This window comes from Macaca nemestrina, chromosome 17 (assembly GCF_043159975.1).
Source record: "Macaca nemestrina isolate mMacNem1 chromosome 17, mMacNem.hap1, whole genome shotgun sequence".
In the NCBI taxonomy this organism is placed as follows: Eukaryota; Metazoa; Chordata; class Mammalia; order Primates; family Cercopithecidae; genus Macaca; species Macaca nemestrina.
Window position 1 is genome coordinate 23,642,880 of NC_092141.1, and position 24,630 is coordinate 23,667,509.

Consider the following 24,630-nt stretch of genomic DNA (forward strand, 5'->3'; position numbering starts at 1 on the left):
GAGGTCAGGAGATTGAGACCATCCTGGCTAACACGGTGAAACCCCGTCTCTACTAAAAAATACAAAAAACTAGACGGGCGCAGTGGCGGGCGCCTGTAGTCCCAGCTACTTGGGAGGCTGGGGCAGGAGAATGGCGTGAACCCGGGAGGCGGAGCTTGCAGTGAGCTGAGATCCGGCCACTGCACTCCAGCCTGGGCGGCAGAGCGAGACTCCGTCTCAAGAAAGAAAGAAAATTAAAGGGCCTAGAACTAGAAGTACCATATGACCCAGCCATCCCATTACTGGGGATATACCCAAAGGATTATAAATCATGCTGCTATAAAGACACATGCACACGTATGTTTATTGTGGCACTATTCACAATAGCAAAGACTTAGAATCAACCCAAATGTCCATCAGAGACAGACTGGATTAAGAAAATGTGGCACCTATGCACCATGGAATACTATGCAGCCATAAAAAAGGATGAGTTTGTGTCCTTTGTAGGGACATGGATGCAGCTGGAAACCATTATTCTCAGCAAACTATCGGAAGAACACAAAACCAAACACCGCATGTTCTCACTCATAGGTGGGAACTGAACAATGAGATCACTTGGACACAGGAAGGGGAACATCACACACCAGGGCCTATCACGGGTAGGGGGGAGGGGGGAAGGATAGCATTGGGAGTTATACCTGATGTAAATGACGAGTTGATGGGTGCTGACGAGTTGATGGGTGCAGCACACCAACATGGCACAAGTATACATATGTAACCTGCACGTTATGCGCATGTACCCTAGAACTTAAAGTATAATTTTAAAAAAAAAGAAAAAAATTAAAGGGCAATTTAATGTATACGTTGTTTTTTCTTTCCTTGGCTGCTAAGCTAAATCGCTTTCTCTTTTTCTCTTTAGAATGTTAGAAGAGGCCAGGTGCAGTGGCTCACGCCTATAATGCCAGCACTTTGGGGAGGCCAAGGTGGCAGGGATTACCTGAAGTCAGGAGTTCGAGGCTAGCCTTCCCATCATGGTAAAATCCTGTCTCCACTAAAAATACAAAGATTAACTGAGCGTGGTGGTGGGTTCCTGTAATCCCAGCTACTTGGGAGGCTAAGGCAGGAGAATCGCTTGAGCCTGAGAGGCAGAGGTTGCAGTGAGCCGAGATTGCACCATTGCAGCCAGATTTGGTGACAAAAATGAGACTTAGTCTTAAAAAAAAAAAAAAAAAAAAAAAAAAAAAAAAAAAAGGAATGTTAGAAGAGGAGGGAAGAGCCAGGCTTTCTCATGGGTTTAAAGATTCCTGCCTCATGGACTGCTGGAAAGTCTGGAAACAGTCCAGCTACGCAGAGACAACTGTAAATTTAAAGAAAATGGTTCATATCCCAGGAGCTCACTGCCTGTATATTAGATTTGATAGCAGATGCTCTTCACAAGTTGCTGGGACTACAGGCATATGCCACTATGAGTGGCTAATTTTTTGTATTTTTTATAAAGATGGAGTTTCAATATATTGCCCAGGTTGGTCCTGCATTCCTGGGCTTAAGCATGAGTCATCACATTCGACCTCATTTAATTTTTAATTTTTTAATATAAATTTTATCAAAGTAGTATATGTACACAACTGTAAAGGCAAGAAACTACAGTGGTTCCTACTCTGTCCGTTCTCCCCAGAGGCAGCACCTGCCTTTGCATCTCAGCTTTTTTCCAGCCTATGCCCTGATTCCAGGTAATAGGCACATGCTCTGAGATTCTTTCCAGCGTGTACCTGATTCTAGGTCATAGACATCTTCTCTGAGCCAAGGCGGGTGTATTACTGGAGGTCAGGAGTCCAAGACCAGCCCAGCCAACATGGTGAAACCAAGTCTCTACTAAAAATACAAAATTATCTGGGTGTGGTGGTGTCTGCTTTTAATCCCAGCTACTTGGGAGAGGCTGAAGCAGGAGAATCGCTTGAACCCGGGAAGGGGAGGTTGCAGTGAGCAGAGATCATGCCATTGACTCTAGCCTGGGCAAAAAGAGCAAAGCTCCATCTCAAAAAATAATTATTTCTAAGCCTCATTTACTGCCTGCCTTTGTACAGTATTTGATATAATAAAATTTTAGTATTACAAAACAATTTGGTTACTTCCTCGGAATTCGTTTTAGTGGTGTGCTTTCTGTGCATAGTCAGATGCAGGTGTCTAGCAGTAATGACTTCTTTCATTGTGAAATTAGTGCTTTGTTAAGATTTTAGTTATGTCAAAGCTGCTTGATAATGGCATGCCAATTGTAATTTCCTAGATACTTTTCCAAGAACTATAATAATCAGGTATTAGCTTCTCTTTTGGTTGTATCTCCTTGATGTGTAAATCAAGGATGAATAAACTTTGAGTCCTGAGTATGCTACCAGTGAGAATAAGCTATGCAATGCTAGTAAGTATGACTGTTAAGCCTAAGGTACAGGAAGAGGAGAGAAAATACGAGAAAGAACTAAAGTCAGTAATGGTAGTAAGAGAGAAGATCACAGTTTGGAGCGGATTGTTTTATGGTGGTTGACTTAAATGTCTGGTTACTCCTTCCTTGATTTTTGATAGCATCTTCCTATAGCTATATCTCATGGTGAAATTATGGTCTGAATATACTTTCTTTCTTCTTACTGGTATTTGTTTTCTCAGTTTCTTAGTAGCCACAGAATTGAAAATGGAAAACTTATTTTATTTCAGGGAATGCAGCTTCATCTTCAGGCTTTGTTGTCGCTGTATAGGTTCTTTGCTTCTGCTCTGATTTCTGTATCTTTGCCTGTTAGGAAAAAGGTAAGGGATTAAGGAGAGAGAAATCATATTGAGACTGAAATATGTTATTTTTGTTAAAGTTAACTTACAGATTTCAACTAAAATGCTTACAGCCTACTGTTTTACTGTCTAGTATTGTGGTACTGCTCTGGGGAAGTTTTTTTTAGGGATTGGCACTTCGTGTTGATCCCATTTGGTGCATTTAATAGATTGCTGATCAGAAAAATAAATGCATTTGTATGTAAAGGAATTCATAATATATATTCAATTAATGAGCAGTTTTAGACTTTACATCACTCCAATTTGTGGGTACCTACTCTCTTGTACTTTATATCCAAATTTATAGATCTATTTTAAGAATTCAGAGAATATATGGAAGATGGCTCTGCTTGCCATGAAGTGAAGAAACCAGGGACTTTCTCCAGAACCTCGGAAGTTGATGTTAGGTCCAGCTAGTGTTCATCCTCTAAAAATAGTATCTAAAGCTCAAACAAGTTGCATGGCTTTCTTTTGTTAAATCCAAATAATAACCATTCAGATCTTAGAGGAGATTATAGATATTTAAATACATGTCAGTTACCCAGGATTCTGTGTAAACCATATTCCCATTTAATTGAAACACATTAACAGCTGCTTTTATATTTGTGTTTTGTAGTTTGTTTTGTCCATTGATAGATTGTTTTATTATCTTTCTTTAGAAATTGAATTCTCTCTGTTATACCAGTGCTCAATTCCAGTAGCTACACTAAAGAATATGGAAAAAAAGAGGTGAGTCTGTCTGATTGTCTGAATAGAAGTGGATCATTTCCACTAGAACAGCTTCAAAGTTTTCCCCAACTTTTACAGAATATCCATTGCTTAGAGGTGTGTGACTGGACCATGTGCTTCTTCGCATTTTCTGTTTGAACTGTATGGCCTTTGTTTTTGTTTTTTTGAGACGGTCTTACTGTCACCCAGGCAGTAACACAGTCATGATTCACTGCTGCCTTGAACTCCTGGGCTTATGTAATCCTTCCACCTCAGCCTTCCAAGTACCTGGGACTATAGATGTGAATCACCACGCCTGGCTAATTTTTCAAAAAAATTACATCAGGCCAGCCTCGGTGGCTTACACTGGTAATCCCTACACTTTGGGAAGCCAAGGCGGGCAGATCACTTGAGGTTTCAGGAGTTCAAGACCACGACCACCAGCCTGGCCAACATGGTGAAATCCTATCTCTACCAAAAAATGCAGAAATTAGCTGAGCATGGTGGTGCACACCTGTACTTCCAGCTACTCAGGAGGCTGAGGCATGAGAATTGCTTGAACCTGGGAGAAGAAGTTGGAGTGAGCCAAGATCCCGCCACTGTTCTCCAGCCTGGTTGACAGAGTGAGACTCTGTCTCAAAAAAAAAAAAAAAAAAAAAAAAATTAAAAATATGTTGCCCGGGTTGGTCTCAAACTCCTGGGCTCAAGTGATCCTCCTGCTTCAGCATCCCACAGTGTTGCAATTATAGGCATGAGCCACCATGCCTAGCCTATTTTTTGTTACATATTTTCTTTAGTTTCAGAAGTTGATCGGTGGTTCTGTTACTGCAGCTGCATTCTCAGATGGGCTCAGTGCTAAACAACTCTCTGCTGCTTCAGTATATTGACTGTGTCATAGATGAGTCGGTCTCGCTGAGGTCTTACTACGGGTTGAGTCAAATATTACAAGAAGGTAAGAATTGAGGGAGGATGGGACAAGATAGTTTACAAATGAATTTCTTTTATAAGGGAGTGCCAAATTCAAGATAAGAGGAGCCTTCTTGTAATTATGTCTGTGGTAATCATATATTTAGAGCATGAATGTTTCTGTTGTAATTTTAAGGTAGTAAGAAGGGAGAGGGATTATGTTAAGGAAACACTACTGGATGGCCACCAAAACTCACTGGGTGGCTCTACGTTGATGATTCTCACAATCCAAGGATTTTTCATCTTTATATGTCCAGAAACTTGCTGTTAGGCCCCCAGAGTCATCCCGTTAATGGTAATGAAACTCAGAGGAGATGAATGTATAAGCCAGGATATCAGTTTAATATAAAATGAATGATTTCTGGTAAGCATAATGCTCATATCTGCCAACTAGAATATCCCCTCTGTGCTATCTGCATATATGGGAACAAGATTTGTCAGTAGAAGGTTTCTTAATTATAGAATTAGAGGAAATGACAGTGAGAAGTCTTTCATCCAGGCCATAGTAAAGCCTGGGCATTTCATTCCTCCAGTGGTGGGGGGCAGTGGGAAGATAGCATTTCTTTTGACCAAATTAAGTGTTTCTTTACTGGATAAGCAACTTCCGATTCTTCTGGTGGTTAAAGTTGCTTTTGATTGGTTCCAGGCCAATTCTTCTTCTACTCTGAATCTTTTAAATGGAATATGATGCAGTTTATTAGATTTCCACTTACTAAATTTCAATCTTTTTTCCGTTATACCCAGCCTACCCTAATTGAAGTCTAGAGTGTTCTAAAACTTTCAATTCAGATGTTTATAACTTGCTTGGATGACTGTGATATAAAGTTTATCTTATTCATTATATGTGAATTCTCTCCACTTGTTTTTTCACTAGGCTTTTCCCTAGATTACCAAGTTGTTGAGGAACATCTCACTGTCACCTCCATCTGTCTGTTCTCGTCTACATTATGAGTTAGTCAGGATGTATGAGACTAGTGGCTTTTTTACTTTGTCACTTATTTGTAACTTTGGTGATAATTTTGTTTTGTGCACTTTTTTATTGTGGTACAGCTAGATGCTTATATTTAGTGTTCCTGCTCTAGAATGTATTTGGTACAAGGTGAATAATTACAAACATGGAAAAGAATTTACCAACTTCCTGGATACTTTGTGAGGGCAGAGTCCTTCTTACAAGTAAGATTTCACTTGCTTCTTCCACACTCCACCACTCTTTACTAAAATTTATTTAGATATCCATTGACAGTCTTTTTCTTGGCCGAGTGTGGTAGTTCACACCTGTAATCTCCGCAGTTTCAGTTTGGAGGCTGAGGCGGGTTGGGCAACATGGCAAAACCCCATGTCTACAAAGAATACAAAACTTTGCCAGGCATGGTGGCATGCATCTGTTGTCCCAGCTACTCAGGAGGATGCCGTAGAAGGATCATTTGAGCTCAGGAGGTCGAGGGTGCCGTGACCTGTAGATGTGCCACTGCACTGCAGCCTGGGTGACAAAGTGAGATCCTGTCTCAAAAACAACAACAAAAACGTTTTTTAAGTACCTGACATCATTTGTAAATAATATTTGTTCAATTTGTTCAATTTGAAACTCTTTATAAAGAGAGCTGAGTTGGACTTTTATCTTTACACTGTTGGATTTGAAGAAAGAATATGTTACATTACGCAAATAAAAGGGAAAAACCTGTAGTTGAGGAGGACAAACTGAAGATATAATTAAATGTATTCAGGTAATTGAATTAGTAATGTAAATTTCATAAGGTCACTACTTTTATATTCTTTTAATCAACAAACATTTTTTGAGCATCAAATAAATTCCAGCCAGTGGACACTCTGGTCTGGGTAACCCTGAGTTGTATTTTAAGCTGCAGCTTAGGTATCAGCGCCATCAAGGAGCTTTCAGTTATTGCCCAGTGTGGTTCAGTTCAGGTTATGACAGAATCTAGTGTGTATCTGTGGGACTGGGTAACTAAGGTGGAGTGAAGGTGAAGGTTATTTGATTCAAAGTCAAGAAACTGAAACTGAAATGTTGGGATCATTTGCATGGACACTGGTGTAACTGAGATGTTGATGGCAGGACATGATACAGAGTTCTAAGCTCCTCAGTGAATCTGGATGAGCTTCCAAGTGATAGCAGAGATATCAGAAGATAAAAAAAAAATAGAGGGTAGGGTAGCTGGACAGTATGTTCGTATCCTGTATTTTGGTTATATGCATTAATTTATCTTAACTTTGGAGTTTAAAATAAGAACCCTAAATTTTTGTTATATGTGTGCTTTACCTTCAAAGTAAAAGACTAAATTTCAAGGAACTGCATAGTCAGATTGTTTTGACTCTTTCTACCTAAAGTTTTTTGCCTTCTCTTACACTCTTTTTTTTTTTTTTTTTTGTCTTAAGACTGAGTCTCGCTGTGTTGCCCAGGCTGAAGTGCAGTGGTACAACGTTGGCTCACCGCAGCCTCCACCTCCCAGCTTCAAATGATTCTCCTGCCTCAGCTTCCCAAGTAGCTGGGATTACAGGCATGTGCCACCACACCCAGCTACGTTTTTGTTTTGTTTTGTAGATGGAGCTTTGCCATTTTTGCCAGGCTGGTGTCAACCTCCTGACCTCAGGTGATCTTTTCGCCTTGGCCTCCCAAAGTGCTGGAATTACCAGTGTGAGCCACTGTGCCTGGCTGCTTCTCATAAATTCTATTATCAGCCACGTAATTTTTTGGCATTTGAAAAACTATATTATAGAAAATTTACGAATACAATCAAAAGTAGAGAAAATACTGCAGTATTCCGCGTCTGTGCCCATTACCCATCTTCAACAGTTAGCAACTCTTGGTTAACCTTTTTTCATCTATAATACGTTTCACCTTTCCTTTCCATTATTTTAAAGCAAAACTCAGCTCCCGTTTCAACTGTAAAATATGGTACTATTATGACACCTAAAAAATTAGAAGCTTTTTTTTTTTTTTTTAAAGACAGTCTCACCCTTGCCCAGGCTGGAGTGCAGTGGGTTGATGAAAGTTCACTGCAACTTCCATCTCCTGGATTCACATAATTCTCGTATTTCAGCCTTCGAGTAGCTGGGACTACAGGCATGTGCCACCACACCCAGCTAATTTTTGTGTTTTTAGTAGAGAGAGGGTTTCACAGAGTTGGCCAGGGCTGGTCTTGAACTTGTGACCTCAAATTATGCACCCACCTTGGCCTCCCAAAGTGCTGGGATTACAGGCGTGAACTACCGTGCCAAGCCAATAGTTCTTAGTATCTTTAAATACCTAACCAATGTTCAAATTCCCCTTAGCTTCAGTTGTAAATAGCTAGTGGTTAGCTTGGTTAACAGATGAGCCCAGACTCATTTTTCTGTATGTTCTTATCCCTATAGTGGTTTCTTACTTTGGTAGAATAGAGAGTAGAAGCTACTTAGGCCTGGAAAATTGTTTTTAATTCTTCATATTCGTTATTAAATTGTTTCCAGATACACCTGATCACTTTTAGAAGGAAATGGAGCATTAGTGGGTAGTAAACATCTTGTAAAGCTATGCTTCTCAAAATACGGTCCTTGGATCATCAGCATAACCTGGAAACTTGTTAGAGATGCAAATCTTAGGTCTTGGCCTAGACCTACTGAATTAAACTCTGGAGTTAGGGCTCTGTAATTAAACACTACTATAATTCTGGTGCATGCTGAAGTTTGAGAACCACTATTTAAAAGAAACTCCACTTAAATGTTTAACCTCTTCTACCTAAATTACATCAAGAACTGTACCTTTGAAATTACCCCTCTCCGCTTTTGTGTGAGACAGGGTCTTTCTCTGTCTCCCAGGAGTGCAGTGACGCAGTCTCAGCTCACTGCAGCCTCAACCACCCAGGCTCAAGCGATCCACCTCAGCCCCCAAGTAGCTGTGACCAAGAGTGTGCACCAATATAACATGCCAGGCTGATTTTTGTTGTAGAGACAAGGTCTCACTGTGTTGTCTGGGTTGGTCTTGAACTCCTAGGCTCAAACTATCCTCCTGCATTGGCCTCCCAAAGTATTGGGATCACAGGCATGAGCCACCACATCCAGCCTGAAATTCTTCTCTTTTACTTGTGGTTATCCCTAACCTGCATTCCCCTCTTCGAGCTGCTGTGCCTGGACCCATGTTTGTTCATTCTGTATTCCCCAGATGAGCAAAAGATTGAACAAAACAGTATGTTTGCATCTACAATATTTGGCCAACTTGCAGTGTAAGTCTCCGGTACCCTTGAAATAGTTGCCTTACAGTTTCTGTATTATCTTTCCTTTTATTAGTATCATAAGGGAGACAATTTAAAAAGGAATTCTGCTTTCTAAAATTTAATGGACATGTGGATAATTTTGCTTGTCATAACAATATTTGGCATTATATAGTATAGCTCAAGTTTTCAATAATTGAGTAAATATAGGTGTAATGCCATATTTCTGGCATGTGACCATATGCCATATCATTGTCAAAAAGGGAGTAAATTGTAGTTATCTATCATAAGAAGAGAAGGGTAGAAAACTTCTCAGCAGTGGTTCTTGAAGGGAGGGGGCATTTCTGGTGTCATGGTGACCGGGAAGAGGTTGCGACTGTCATTTAATATGTGGGAGGTGGGGATGCTCAGTGTGCTTCAGGGGCTGCGTGGGTAGTAAGAGCCAGTCCTGAACAGTGAATTGTTTGATCCAAAATGCCAATAGTGTGGTGTGGAAAAACACTTCAAAAGAGACTGTTTGAAGCAATCGTCATTGTTTCAAATTGACACAGTTGCCAAGTGCTACCCAAAATCATAGTTAAGATACGGTTACGCCTGTAATTCCAGCACATTGGGAGACTGAGACCAGCAGATCACTTGAGGGTCTAGAGTTTCATACGAGCCTGGCCAACATGGTGAAACCTTGTCTCTAATAAAAATATAACAATTAGTTGGATGTGGTGGCACACGCCTGTAATCCCAGCTACTCAGGAACCTGAGGCACGAAAACTGGTTGACCCCAGAGAAGGAGGTTGCAGTGATTTGAGATCGCACCTGTGTACTCCAGCCTGGGTGACAGAGCAAGACTCCATCTCGGAAAAAAAAACAAAAAAAACACAAAAAACTACTTAGTTTTGCAAGTAGCCAACTGGCTATGTGTGGATGCTTGCATATTTGAATGGTCTCCTGATCATTGATTGTCCTGACACTGAACTATCATGGTGGTGGGCAGTAGTAGAGTCGTCATCATCTCTGAAATTCTAAGATTATACATGTTCTTTTCCTTGTGCATAACCATTGTTGACTGCCTAGATAGGAGAGTAAAGCTGTGAATTCACATTTCTAAGTCTTTTCCTAATCCGTTTAACAGTGGCATGATCTTGGCTAACTGCCAACTCCACCTCCTGGGTTCAAGGGATTCTTTTGCCTCAGCCTCCCCAGTAGCTGGGATTACAGGCTTGCACCACCATACCTGGCTAATTTTTTATTTTTAATAGAGGTGGGGTTTCACCATGTTGACCAGGCTGGTCTTAAACTCCCAACCTCAGGTGATCCGCCTGCCTTAGCATCCCAAAGTGCTGGGATTACAGGCATGAGTCACTGTGCCACGCCAAATTCAAGTGAAAATATGTTTAACAGCGTTTTATAAAGCTCAGGAATTCAGGCAAAACAGAGTTTTGATTTGTGTAGGGTAGGTTTCTGTGCATCTGTGTTACAATGTTACTGACAGTATAGGAAACGATTCCTAAAGTCATTTTAATGTTTATTCCTTTAAACCACATTTGATTTGGTTCGAATAAATTAGTTGTCATTGTTTTCTAGTTTACTGTATCATTTTGTCCATTTTCACATTTCATCCTGATTTTTTTTTGTTTTTCTGAAACAGGGTCTTGTTATATTGCCCAGGCTGGAGTGCAGTGTCATGATCTTGGCTCACTGCAAACTCCACCTCCTGGGTTCAAGGTATTCTCCTGCCTCAGCCTCCCAAGTAGCTGGGATTACAGGGACCCACCATCACGCCTTGCTAATTTTTTTATTTTTAGTAGAGACGGGGTTTCACCATGTTGGCTACGGTGGTCTCAGACTCGACCTCAAGTGATCTGCCCACCTCAGCCTCCCAGAGTGCTGGGATTACAGGCATAAGCCACTGCACATGGCCTGATTTTTTTTTTTTTTTTTTGAACAGTCTTGCTCTGTCACTTAGGCTAGAGTGCGGTGGTGCAGTCTCACTCACTGCAACCTTTGCCTCTGGGCGTCAAGCAATCCTCCCACCTCAGCCTCTTGAGTAGCTGGAACTAGAAGTGTGTGCTGCCACCCCAGCTAATTTTTGTATTTTTTGTAAAGAGCTTTTGCCACGTTGCCCAGGCTGGTCTCAAATTCCTGGATTCAAGAACTCTGCCTGCCTTGGCCACCCTAAGTACTGGAATTACAGATGTGAGCCACTGTGCTTGGCCATGAATTTTTCATGTCACTTTTATGTGAACCTTTTTCTCCCCTTAACTGTTAATGAAATACCTATATTTCTAGTGGTTTTTATATCTCTCACTTGAGAATTTTCATAACTGCTTGGAGCTTAATACTGTATTTATCTGTTATTTACTAGTAGAGTCTGGTTGTTTAGAATGTTCTATGTGATTTCGTCTTAATGATTCCCTGGAAGGCTGTGTGTAGTTTTATGATTAACCACTGATTTTTTAAAAAGTAAATTATACATTGGAGCACTGATAGTTTTTAAACCTTCACCACCTTTTTCCTTTATATTATTCACCTTTAGCTTGGAAATTGTGAACACTTTTGCTACTCTGCATCTGAATGTTATGGTTTCTTATTGCAGAGAGTGAACTGGGTGGATCCATGAGCTCTGTGTCTAAACTGCTCCACTATGTAGGGTGGCTGTCCACTACTGCAGTGCACGTGGAGAGCAACAGAACTTTCTTGCTGCACTTTATTTTGGATTTCTATGAGAAGGTAAAACATGTTTCAGTTTCCCCATTGGGATTTTTGTGAAGGCTATTCACTTTATTGGCATACTATTTAAATTTTATGCACAAATATTAAGGTAGGCTGTGATCTCATTAGCATCATTAAAGTAACCTTACATTTTGAAGTTCATGATTATTTTCTCTCCAGAACAGTTGACTTTCATAAACCACGTGGAAAAGCAAATGCTTTTTTTTTTTTCCTAAGGTCCAGGCACCACAGCATTACCCTGTGTTAACACTGGTCCTAGACAGAAGTCTGTTGTTAGCATTATTTTTTGTTCCTTCCATTCGTAACTCCTGGTGGAAACCAAAAATTTCTTGTTGTTTCTTCAGATCTCCATGTCTACTTTTCAACTGCCTTACGTCTCTTGGTACCTAGTACCCTTTTATTGTGTTACAGTATATAACCTGGGCAGAACTATAGGGTGATGCAAAAGTAATTGTGGTTTTTGCTATTGTTTTCAATGGCAAAAACTGCAATTACTTTTGCAGCAACTTAATATCCATGAAGTGTCCATGATAGTCTCACTTTTCCCAGCTTCCTCTGCTAATACCTATTTGTCTTGTGTTACGCATTTGCTTAGAAACACGCTCCTTTGTTTTCTAGGTTGACAGCTAACTCATATGATAAATAAGTATTTTGGGACTTAAGGGGAAAGAACTCCTTCCTTCCTTTACCCTGTCCCCCTAACTGTAAGACCTTTCCCTAGAAGAAATGAAAGATTCAAGTAATGGTCTTTTAGAAATTATCCTCTGTAGTATGACTGATATTTGGTGAAGTCTGTGTTAAGCACGCTTATAGTTATCTGTTTGTTTAGGAGTCAGGCATGTCCAAAGCTAATGTTACATTATTATCTTATACTGATGATTCTTTGGGTGAACTTGGTTGAGAAGTTCTGGGGAATAGTCTATATACTGATGTTATCTTTCCTTCTGAAAGGTGTGTGACACATATATACATTATAACCTTCCATTAGTGGTGGTGTCTCTTCCTGGGATCTTATATTCTGTACTCTTCAGCCTGGATGCCAACATCCTGAACCAGAGGTGTTTTATTATGAGCAGGTACAAAGCCTTTTTACCATTTTATGAAATGGTATATTATAATTTTCTCTTCATCTTTCAGCTGTAATACAAAAAATATTCCTACTTGTCTTTGGCCAGGGCCTCTGGAAATCGGGCTTGCTATTGGACATGAGATTCCAATATGGGGCCATGACAGCTGTGGTGTTTTTAAATCCTCCACTGGTGTGGCTACAGAATAAAAAAAAATCATAGTTAAGGACCTGTTGTGCAGTGGTACTATTGCACTCAGCGTTGTTCATTCTAATTGCTGTGTCTTCAGGAAAAATTAAGTCATTTGCTGACAATTGCTTTAAGTATTTGTACCTTCTCTGATAAAAATATTTTCTGGGAGATAAGGGGAGCTGTTGCCAATTATGTGGAACTGTAAGTATTATTTCTGGTCTCCTCTAATTCTGTAACTTGTGGACTGAAATTACTTTTCTCAGTCCATAAATGTAAACTTTTTTTTTTTTTTTTTTTTTTTTTTTTGGAGACAGAGTTTTGCTCTTGTCAACCTGGAGTGCAACAGCACCTTCTCGGCTCACTGCGCCTTCTGCCTCCCGGGTTAAAGCGATTCTCCTGCTTCAGTCTCCAGAGTAGCTGGGATTAAAGGTGCCTGCCACCACGCCAGGCTAATTTTTTGTGTTTTTTCATAGAGACGGGGTTTCACCATTTTGGCCAGGCTGGTGTCGTACTCCTGACCTCAGGTGATCCGCCCACCTCGGCCTCCCAAATGGCTGGGATTACAGGCATGAGTCACCATGCCTGGCTAAGTGCAGACCTTGTTGGTGTAACTTGTAGGACTATGTCAAGTTTAAAATGTTTAAAAACTAATTAGTTAATAGTTCTCAGACAAGAAAAACATATTTGTAGGTTTCCCTTTTGTGCTTTCTGCTGCATCATTTTCTTTCCATTAAGAAAGTACGTTTTACATCAGTGACCATTTTTGAGCCTCTATTAATTTTTTTTCATTTTACTTTTAAGTTTTGGGATAAATATGCAGAAGGTGCACGTTTGTTACATGGTTATGCATGTGGCATGGGGTGGTTTGCTGCACCTATCAACCTGTCATCTAGGTTTTAAGCCCCATATGCATTAGGTATTTGTCCTAATGCCCTCCCTCCCCTTTCCCCTCACCCCCGACAGGCCCCAGTGTATGATGTTCTCCTCTCTGTGTCCATGTGTTCTCATCATTCAACCCCTACTTATGAATGAGAACTCTATTAATTTTTATTTTTTTGAGATGCAATCTAGGTCTTGTTGCCCAGGCTAGAGTGCAGTGTTGCAATCTTGGCTCACTGCAACCTCTGCCTCCCAGGTTCAAGCGATTCTCCTTCCTCAGCCTCTCGAGTATCTGGGATTACAGGCACCCACGCCACCACGTCCAGCTAATTTTTGTATTTTTAGTAGAGACGGGATTTCACCATGTTTCTCAGGCTGGTCTCAAACTCCTGACCTGGTGATTCACCCAGCTTGGCCTCCCACAGTGCTGCAATTACAAGCGTGAGCCACCGCACCCAGCCAGAACTTTATTAATTTTTTAATAGTGAAACATTGAAAGCATTTTTTATTGTTTATTTTTTAATTTTTTTTTTTTTTTTTTTGAGACAGAGTCTCACGCTGTCGCCCAGGCTGGAGTGCAGTGGCGCGATCTCGGCTCACTGCAAGCTCCGCCTTCCGGGTTCATGCCATTCTCCTGCCTCAGCCTCCCGAGTAGCTGGGACTACAGGCGCCCACAACCGCGCCCGGCTAATTTTTTGTATTTTTAGTAGAGACGGGGTTTCACCGTGGTCTCGATCTCCAGACCTTGTGATCCGCCCGCCTGAAGTAAGCATCTTAAGTGTACAACTTATTGAGCCTCTATTTATTTTCACTTGAGAATGTACCACAAAAGGATAAAATCCTTAACTAGACAACTGAATATTTGTGTATGTACATATTTGCATATATTTACATTTATAGTGTATTTTTGTATTTTGCTATGTCAAAGGCATTGTATTCAAAGGTATGTTAAATGTTTCATTCTGTTTGTTTTTTTCTGTTAGGTATCGTAAAAATCTGACTGCCGCAAGGAAAAATGTTTGGTACAAAAGGTATGAATGAGAAAGCTCTGTGTTAAATCACTGTTACTCAAAAATTAAGTCTAGATTTACGTGACCTGATGGGAAGGAGGAGGAAAGGGAAAATAGGTGATAGTGACAATTTTTTTATTTCTTTCCCATTAGACAAAATCAGGGTTTGATTTCAGCAGCAAGACTTATCAAGAATTTAATCACTATTTAATATCCATGGTTGGTTGCCTGTGGACATCCAAACCCTTTAGGAAAGGAATATGTATTGACCCTAAAATCCTAGAAAAAAACTGGAGTGGCTGAATATAAATAGTTTAAATGTAGTCATTCATCCTTCCTTCTTGAGTTATGCTGTTTCCGTTTTGCTACAGGTAAGGGTATTTAAAGAATGTTTAGATTTTGTGTAATAATACTGTGATGGCAGAAATAGGAACTGCTGTACATTTAATGTGTCTGAACTGTAAGACGTGTTTAGTAGTTTTTTTTTTAAGTAACAACTAAATTTTGGGCATTTTGCTAGGGTCTGGGATTCCAGTTAATTTAAGTTTCTGTCCTCTGAGAGAGCTTGGGCTTGTAGCAGAGACAGACTTGTAAACAAATCTCTGTAATACAATGTGGCAAAATGTGAAAAGCTTCAGTTGTGAGAAAGATGGGGGAGTGATCAGTTCAGTGCTGCCTGGGTAGAGGTGGTGCCGTGTAAGGAAAAGCTTCATAGACGTGGAAGCTCTCAGAAAATCCTTCTAGAAAAGATAGAAAATTTAGGCTAGATAATATTACAATTAGAGTTACAACCTTAGTCAAAGACTGCTGATTTAATGGAATGATACCAATATGCAGGCAGGGGAGGAGAGTGTATGTTTGTGTATATCCTTTCAGGACTTCACTCTCAGCCCTGTCTCTTTCTTTTCTTTTCTTTTTTCTTTTTTTTTTTTTAATTTTTTTTGTATTTATTTATTTTGAGAGGGAGTCTCGCTCTGTCGCCCGCGCTGGAGTGCAGTGGTGCAATCTCTGCTCATGGCAACCTCTGCCTCCTGGGTTCAAGCGATTCTCTTGCCTCGGCCTCCTGAGTAGCTGGGATTACAGGCACCTGCCACTACACCCAGCTAATTTTTGTATTTTTAGTAGAGATGAGGCTTAACCATGTTGGCCAGGCTGGTCTCAAACGCCTGACATTAAGTGATCCACCTGCCTCGGCCTCCCATACTGCTGGGATTACAGGCGTGAGCCACAGTGCCCAGCCTGGCTTCTTTCACTTAGCATAATGTTTTCAGTGTTCAGCTGTCTTATAGCATGTATCAGTACTTTTACTTGTAAATACTATTCCTTTGTATAGATATGACATTTTATTCATTTATCAGTTGATAGAAATTTTGGTTATTTTCACTTTTTGGTGATTATGAGTAAGTATTCTTGTAAAAGGTTTTGTGTGGACATATGTTTTCATTTCTCTTGGGTGTATGTACTTAGGAGTGGGAATGCTAGATCATATGGTAACTCTGTTTAACCACTGGAAGAACTTCCATACTTTTCCAAAGTAACAGCACCATTTCACATTCCCATCAGCAGTATGTGATGGTTCCATTCTCTCCACCTCTTTCCTAACACTTGCTATCTGATCTGTTTTGTTTTGTTTTGGTTTGGTTTGGTTCTGGCCATCCCGGAGATGTGAAGTGGTATTTCATTGTGGTATTGATTTGCATTTCCATGGTAGCTGTTGATTTTTAGCATCTTTTCTTGTACTTACTGATCATTTATGTATTTTCTTTGGAGAAATGCCTATTCAGATTCTTTGCTCATTCTTAAGATTTTATAAATTTCTTTAGTGTGTATCTAAATACACTGTGTATGTATGTCGATATATATATATGTCTATATATATATATATTTTTTTTTTAAATGGTCGTTCTGTAGCTCAGGCTGGAGGGCAGTAGCACAATCACAGCTTACTGCAGCCACGAACTCCAGAACTCAATTGATTCTCCCACCTAAGCCTCCTGAATAGCTGGGACTAAAAGCACACGCCACCATTCCTGGCTCATTTTTTTGTAGAAAGGGTTTCACCATGTTGCCCAGGCTGGTCTGGAAATCCTGGGCTCAAACAGTCTTATCTGGGTTGGCTTGCCACAGTGCTGCGATTACAGGTGTAAGCCACCACGCCTGGCCCTTTGCATATTTTTTTTTTTTTTTTTTTTTTGAGACGGAGTCTGGCTCTGTCGCCCAGGCTGGAGTGCAGTGGCCGGATCTCAGCTCACTGCAAGCTCCGCCTCTCGGGTTTGCGCCATTCTCCTGCCTCAGCCTCCCGAGTAGGCGCCCGCCACCTCGCCCGGCTATTTTTTTTGTATTTTTTAGTAGAGACGGGGTTTCACTGTGTTAGCCAGGATGGTCTCGATCTCCTGACCTCGTGTTCCTCCCGTCTCGGCCTCCCAAAGTGCTGGGATTACAGGCTTGAGCCACCGCGCCCGGCCCCTTTGCATATTTTTAAATGAGTTTGTGATTTTATTATTCAGTTGTAATAGTTTTTATATTCTAGATACAAATCCTTTATCAAGTAACTTGCAATTTTTGTTTCCAATTTTATGGATTGTCAATTTTTTGTTAGTGTCTTTTGATTTACAAAAGGTTTTAATTTTGATGAAATGAAACTTCACCTTTTTTTTTTTCCTACTGCTTATGCTTTGGTAGAGCTTAAGAAATCACTGCCTAAATCAAGGTTACAAAGATTTATTCCTCTGAGAATTTTACAGTTTTAAATTCTTACATTTGGGTTTTTAAAATCAATTTTATCTCTTGTATATGTTGTGGTTTAAGTATACAACTTCATTTGTGTGTGTGTGAGGACACAAATGCACCCACACCATTTGTTGAAAAGGCTACTCCTTCCCATTAAAATGTTTTGACCCTTGTCTTAGCATCAATGGGCCATAAATGTATGGACTCTGAGTTCTGTTTTATGGATCTATATGTCTATCATCTTGCCAGTAAATGCTGTCTTGATTAGTATAGCTTTGTATTGTAGCGAGCTTTGAAATCAGAAAACGTAACTTCTCAAACTTGTTCTTCTTCAAGATTGTTTTGTCTATTGTTGGTTCTTTGAATTCCGTATGAATTTTAGAAACAGCTTATCAATTTCCATAAAGAATCCAGGCTGGGCGCAGTGGCTCATGCCTGTAATCCTATTACTTTGGGAGGCCGAGGCAGGTGAATCAACTGAGGTCACGTGTTCGGGACCAGCCTGGCAAACATGGTGAAACTCCGTCTCTACTAAAAATAAAAATATTAGCCCGGTGTGGTGGCACATGCCTGTAATCCCAGATTCTCAAGAGGCTGAAGAAGAAGAATCGCTTGAACCCAGGAGGTGGAGGTTGCAGTGAGTCAAGATCGCACCGCTGCACTCCAGCCTGGGCGACAGAGCGAGACTCCATGCACGGCTAATTTTTGTATTTTTAGTAGAGACGGGGTCTTGCCATGTTGCCCAGGCTGGTCTCGAACCCCTGACTTCAAGAGATCCACCTGCCTTGGCCTCCCAGAGGGCTGGGATTATAGGTGTGAGCCACTGCGCCCCACCCATATCTTCAGTATGGGAAAATCTTTCTTTTATGGTGTCTGTTTCTGGTGACATGCTTAGGAAATATTTTTCATCCTGAGACTGTGTAACTCTCCTTCTGTTGTCTTCTGGTCCTCTATGATTTAGGTTTGTGAACACACAGGGTAAAGGGCCCCACTTACAAGCTGTGGACTCCTGTCCCAGGTGGGCAAACAGACTGTCTGCACACACAGGCAGCAATTTACCAGGAGGCTTCTTGGGTGGGGCAAAGTGGAGCTGCCAAAAGTTCCTTCTGCCCCATGAGAGTTCACTTGATTAGTGGGTGTTGTGCCTCTCAAAATTAGAAGAAACCCACAGAAGTTTCCTTTGAGCAGAACATAAATCTGTCCCACAAATAGCTGGGAGGTATCATCCTGTTCCCCTGAGGTCAGGAGGGTGAGTCTGTGACCCAGGGAGGAAAGCAGCTCCCCTTCTTTAGGACACCACAGGAGGATGGAGGAGTTGGCTGTCCTGGGAATTCATGCCTTCATTCAGCAAAGGGAAAGCAGTTAGACCAGGGAAGGGGCCTGGCAGTGTGGCGGGGGTACAGTGGTGAAGAGGGTGGGGCCGGGGAGAGGCCTCATTGAGAGGAGAGAGGGTCCTCAGTGGGAACCAGGGTGTTTGTGGAAGGAAGAGTCAGGGCATGGAGCAGGAGTGGGAGCGGGGAGGCCAGCTCAGGCCTCCTCCACGTTTGTGTGAACGTCCTTCCTGCGGGCTGTAGAGCTGGCCTCGGTACACTGCAGGGGACTCAGAGCTCCAGTGGAAGGGTGGCTGTGGCTCAGGAAGCTGCTGGTGCTCACCACTCCATCATCTGCTGTGGAGGGGGTGACAGTAACCTCAATGCGTGGCAGAGGTGTTTTGGGATGCTGTCCTACTGCACAGTTCAGCAGGCTGTTACCTGACTTATTTCTTTAATGCATCCCTCGCACTTCCTGTGTGTCCAGTGCCTTATAATATTAAGTGATAATTAACCTCAGAGCCCTGTGTGAGGTCAGCACTGTCCCCACCCTGTGTGCAAAGGGAGGACGGGGAGGCACTGCCAGTTGGGTGAGGGCAGATGGGGCAGCTTGCCTTGGGCCTCGCTGACCTTAGCAGGGTTTGCATTTGATGCCCTGTGTTCCTTCCCTAGGGTACTCAGTTTGCCAGGTTTTTGGTTTATCCTAGTCTCATTCAGATTGTAAAGACAGAGTGGACTTCTGTTGATAGAGTTTCCCAATTTGGGTACAGGAAGGAGGTGAGGAACCACAAGCCCCTGCTGGGCAGTAGCCCTGTAGACCCAGCCAACGCCGGCTCTGTCCCCACTGCCTGGTCCTCTCTGTGAACCTTCATCCTGGCCACAGCCCCTCAGAGCCCTCCTTTATGAAGGGGCCATGCTTTGGGGGAGGGAGTGCCTCTCCCAGGACCCAGAGTTGGTGAGTGGCCACTTTGGAATTTAAGCCCAGGCCCTTCTTCCCTTCTCTGCTTCCTGCCAGGCCCAGCTGCCTGCCCCAGCACACACCTTCCCTGGGCACCCTGGTCTTCACTGCCAGGAGATGCTTGTTTTAGGCCTGGTTTGCTCCTATGGCTGCCATGCTGATTTTTCATTCTGCACATCATGTCTCATCAAAATGCATGGTGGTTCCACTCCTTGTGCTAAAGAGAGCCAGTAGTTTTGTTTGGCAGTGATGCCTGTCTGCTGCCCACAAAGGTGAACAGCCATTGTCTCTACTCACAGGGTGTTCAGAGTATAGTGGGACTGGTACACAAGAACCAGTGATCTCTCCAGGAGGTGCCACAGACATGGGTGAGGTGGCTACAGGGTTTCTATGCAGTCCTGATGGGATGGTCAGGCAGTGTGTGAGGCAGCAGGTCACCATCCCCAGGGTCCTGGGGACAGTGTGCAGGCAGGCATAGGGGCAGCCTTGGTGGGGTCCAGGACAGGCTGCCTGCCCTCCTGGTGAGAGGTGAGAATCAAGGACCTCGAGGCAGGCAGGGATATGGCCCAGTTTGCTTCCCACGCTCACTGGCAGTCCTGTGACTTGGGGTGCTGGGAAGGGTGTGGGGGTAGGAAGGGGAACTGGAGACAGGCCCAGTGGGAGGAATTGCCACAGATTCAGTGGGAGTTGTGGCAGAGATGTGAACTTGGGGAATTGGAGGTGGCAGTTAGAAAGTAAAGGGGGTTCGCAGATTTCTGGCATAGGCACTTGGTGCTGGGCAATGAAAATACCAACAGCTTTTCTTAGTGTGTCCCTGCAGGCTGCTCAGAAAGGGTCAGGCAATGCCTTTGAGACATACCATGTTCTGGGGACAGTTCTGGACAGTAAGGTCCCTGGAGAGGCTTCGCTTTAAACCAGATACGAGTTGAACCCTGATAGGGTGCACAGACATGCCCATGGCAGCCAGCTAGAGCATGGCCCTAGGCAGAGCACTGGAGCCCAGGTCACGGCAAGTGGTTGTGTGCTCTGAGCAGGTGACAGTCCTTGTGTCCGGAGGTCTGGTTGGTCGCAAGCAGGGAGTGACCCCCCAGCCCCCTTCCTCAGCTAGTGTGAGCACTATCCAGGCATCCTGGGGTTCCTTGGTGGCTGCCTTATAGGCTCCTACTGTTTGCGAGCCTGTTGCTTATGTTGGATGGGACTATGGCAGGACAGCCATTGAGCTTGACACCAGTCTGCTCGCTGCCCGCCCCTGGCTGGGCAGACCCTCGTTTTCCAAGCTTGCTTGGGTGGAGGTAAAGCTCACCATGACAGGTTGGTTCTCTGTTCTTTGTCTGAAGCTATACTCCTTGCTCCGTGTTTGGAGCTGTCTCGTACAATCGTTTTCCTTCATTTCATGACAGTGAATCGAAGGGAATTTGTCTTCACAAGACCGAGGCTGAGGAGTGGCCAGTCGGGTCTGACTGTTCAGGAAGGCATTCTGGGGTTGGCAGGAGAGCCCAGCTCATTGAGATCAGAAGGGGGCTTTGGGAGCAGTTGGTGCTGTTCTGAAAGTTGGCCCCTGCAGCAGGCATGTTAGGTCTGAGGAAGGAAGGAGGTGGGGGAGTGGATCTCAGCAGGAATGTGAAATGAGTGCCCTGGTGGAGTCAGTGTCCAGGCAAGGGATGCCTCTGGAAAGCGCTGGGCTAGCTGAAGAGGAGAGGGCAGCATCCACGGGGAAGTGTGGGGGTTTCACTGCAGAGTATCTGGGTGCTTTTTTTTCACTGTGTCTGTTTTGTGGCACACGATCTTCAAAGTAGAAACAAGAGCAAAGACATTTTCAAAAATATTATTCACAGAATTGAAAATGGTGCAGGGTGTCTGTTTACCAGCCACCAAACCTGCAGGGCCTCCTTGGGTGAATGCTGCATAGAGGACATGCGAGTGACAAGGCACGGTGCTGCTGTTTAGAGCCGCAGCCTTGCAGGATGATCACCTATTGCTTCTCAGCCCCACTCCAACCCGCTGAAGCTCAGCCAGGACTGGACGTTGACATAAGCTGGGTTTTCCTGGTGTTGGCCTGTCAAGACATGCCTGTTTCTGGCCTCCAGTTTGTTCCATGCTCCTCAGGCTTTCACTTGCTGACAGTTAGTGCCCAGTGTCCACGTCATCTATGACGTTACCCAGGACCGGACAGGGCTCATCCACCAGCACATCCCCTGGTGTCTGATGCCAGCTTGTCTTCAGCTCACCAAACACGTTTCTTCAACCTGGTCATTCCACCACCCCAAAGCTATTGCACTAAGCCATGTTTCTGGATCTTGTCTCTGTGACTGTGCCAGGCGTCTCTGCTGCACCAAGACTGGGGACTGCTAGTGTGCGGACACACTCAAAACTAGCCAGTAGCAGCTTGAAAAGACTGCTTTTGTATCAGGCCTGGCTTTGCCTTCCGTGATTGTTGCTGTAGGTCATAGAGCCAATCTGTGTAACTGGATGTCACCCTCAGACTCCTGTGCACCCCTCTCCCTCTCTGACTCCTGGCCACATGTGCCCCACGGCCTCCCCACACCTCACACAGCCAACCTTTATATTGTCCCGCTTTGCTGCTGTTTCTGCTGCTCTCTCCTGAGTCTTGCTATTGGTCCCAGTGGTTTGGGAGGCCAAGTTGGGAGGATCACTGAAGGCCAGGAGTTCAAGACCAGGCTGGAAAATAAAACAAGACCCTGTCTTTACCAAAATAATAATAATAAATAATAAAAAGTATAAACCAAAAAACTTAGCCAGGCGTGGTAGTGCATGCCTGTAGTCCCAACTATTTGGGAGGCTGAGGTGGAAGGATACTTGAGCCCAGGAGTTCACAACTGCAGTGAGCTGTTTGTGCCATTGTGCTGTACCTGTGACAGAGTGAGACCTTGTCTCAAAAAACAAAAGAGAAAAGGAAGGTGGGAAGAAAGACAGGTATGCTCTTGAGGTGGGAGGGGCACAGGTGAGGCATCCTTCAGAAAAGAGGCCTGTGCAGCCACTTCTATCAGAAATGCTCAGTGACTCCTGGGGCCTAGCAGCTCCCTTCTCAGCGTCTGGGTTTGGAGAGCCTGCCCCTTGCCAGCCCCAGACCATGTGCACAGGGTCCTCCCCGCCTACCCTGCCTGGCTTCACCAGGACTCTGACCCTGCACTGTGTGTGAGCTGGTTCTCATCCTCCTGAACTAATAATTCTCATCTCTTGTGGCCCTAGTGACCTTTCCCCTTATTTTTCTGTTTCACCCATGGATGCCTGGTGAGCAGGAACCTCTTGCTGCCTTGTCGCCTCAGTTGAGGCTTCAGAAAGTACCCAGGGAGGTGGGAGCTGCAAGCATGCTTTTTGAATTGAGCAGGGGTAGGACAGTGTCGCTTTGTTTTTCTTTTCACATGAAGACAGATGTGTGCGCGTCTCAGCATTGAGTCTCCTTTCTGTGATGTCTTGAGGAATCACAGTTGTGTTGCTGCAGCCCCGTGTGCACAGTCCTTCTGTTTCCTGGGGTTGGTTGATTACTGTTTGGAGTGATCAGAATTATTTCTAGCACCAGCTGAACTGGGCCTATTCAGTTCACTCCGAGACAAGGCCCCCGAGCCCTGGCACACTCGCTTGTTTCTTTATCAGTAAGCCCAGTGTTGCTGACAGTTGGTGCCCACAGTGTGTATGTCATCTGTGATGTTACCCAGGAGAGGACAGCGCTTGTCCACCAGCAAATCCACTGGTGTCTGGTGCCGCCTTGCCTTCAGCTCACCAAGTACATTTCTTCAACCTGGTCATGCCACCACCTCAAAGCTGTTGCACGGAGACCAGGCAGGGAAGAGACCTCTCCTCCTGGGAAGAAGGCAGGCCATGAGCAGACCAGGGCAGCCAGTCCCTGGGAGCCACAGGCCAGGCCTTCCTAACAGATGCACTCCTGTTCCCGTCTTGCCCTGTGAATGTCAGGGGCAATGTGGGCTGCATTCAAGCTGGCTCCAGCTTAACTGACGCACGTGGCTCTTTGTCTCTGCGGAGCAGAAGTGTGATGAAAAACCTTTCATAGGATTCCATCTCTCAGTACAGAATTGTTGGTAAATGTTATTAAAGATAACGTTTCATGTTTCTGTCTTCTTTCTCCTCTTGTTCCCAGCTAGAAGGTGTTGAAGTTGGGGCTTCTCTCTGATCCCACATATAGGACCTGCGTTGTCCCACACAGGGTCAAACCCTTGCTTTGGGAGGGACTGAATCATGACTTCTCGTGGCCCCTTTATTTTACAGAGGAGAAATCTGGGTCCTACCATGCTGGCAGAGTTGGTGGGGATCCAGGCCACTCAAGAGAACAGGAACTAGGAACTAGAGACCAGCTGCCGCCGTAGTCTAATGCATACCTCCTTCATCATGTAGGGCCTAGCCCCCCACCCCTTCGTGCCATGGTTCCCTCTTTGCTCCATGGTGACCACTTTTCCAGTCCCTTCTGTTTCATCATCCTGGTCACTCTCCCTGGCTCAGCGGCCTGTCATTGCTCTTTGTTGAGTGCCCCTTTGTTCATGCCTCTTTTGGACCTCAGCCAGACTGGTGTGCTGAGGACAGCACCTTGTTACCAGGAGCAGCTGCTCTGCAGGACCTGTTGGCCAGGGCCCCGCAGCATTGGACTCGCTGGTGTAACCAAACCTCTCTTCTCTGTGTTTCAGCGAGAATGCCATGAGGAAAGCTAGCGTGGCACACAGTAAATCCAGCAACGATATGGAGAGCCATGTTCCTGAAGGCTAAGCCCCAAGTAAGACCTTAGCGGGTGGAGCCCCTCTGCCAGAGAGGCTTGGAAAGGAGAGTGTCACAGACTCTGGAATCCTTCTCTGGGGGGTCCTAGGGAGTGTGGGTGGGGTGGTTGCTCATTGATTGATCACAGGAAGTCGGGGTGGGGGCGTTGCACATTGGTTGATCACCAGGAGTCGGAGTGGGGTGGTTGCTCATTGATCACAGGCACAGCTGGCTTTGCCTGCAGCACTCTGGGTGCTCCTGTGTGTCCATGGTACAGGGAGGACACTTGGGATGCAGGCCCAGCCTCTGGCCCCAGACCTCACAGCCAGCACCTTCCATCTGTGGTGAGCCCCTGTGAAT

General features: G+C 44.0%; 1 pseudogene; it reads left to right on the top strand.

Moving 5' to 3' along the window:
• The first annotated feature begins 924 nt into the window (after positions 1-924).
• Positions 925-24,282, top strand: LOC139359277 (centromere protein I-like; annotated as a pseudogene).
• The last annotated feature ends 348 nt before the right edge of the window (positions 24,283-24,630 follow it).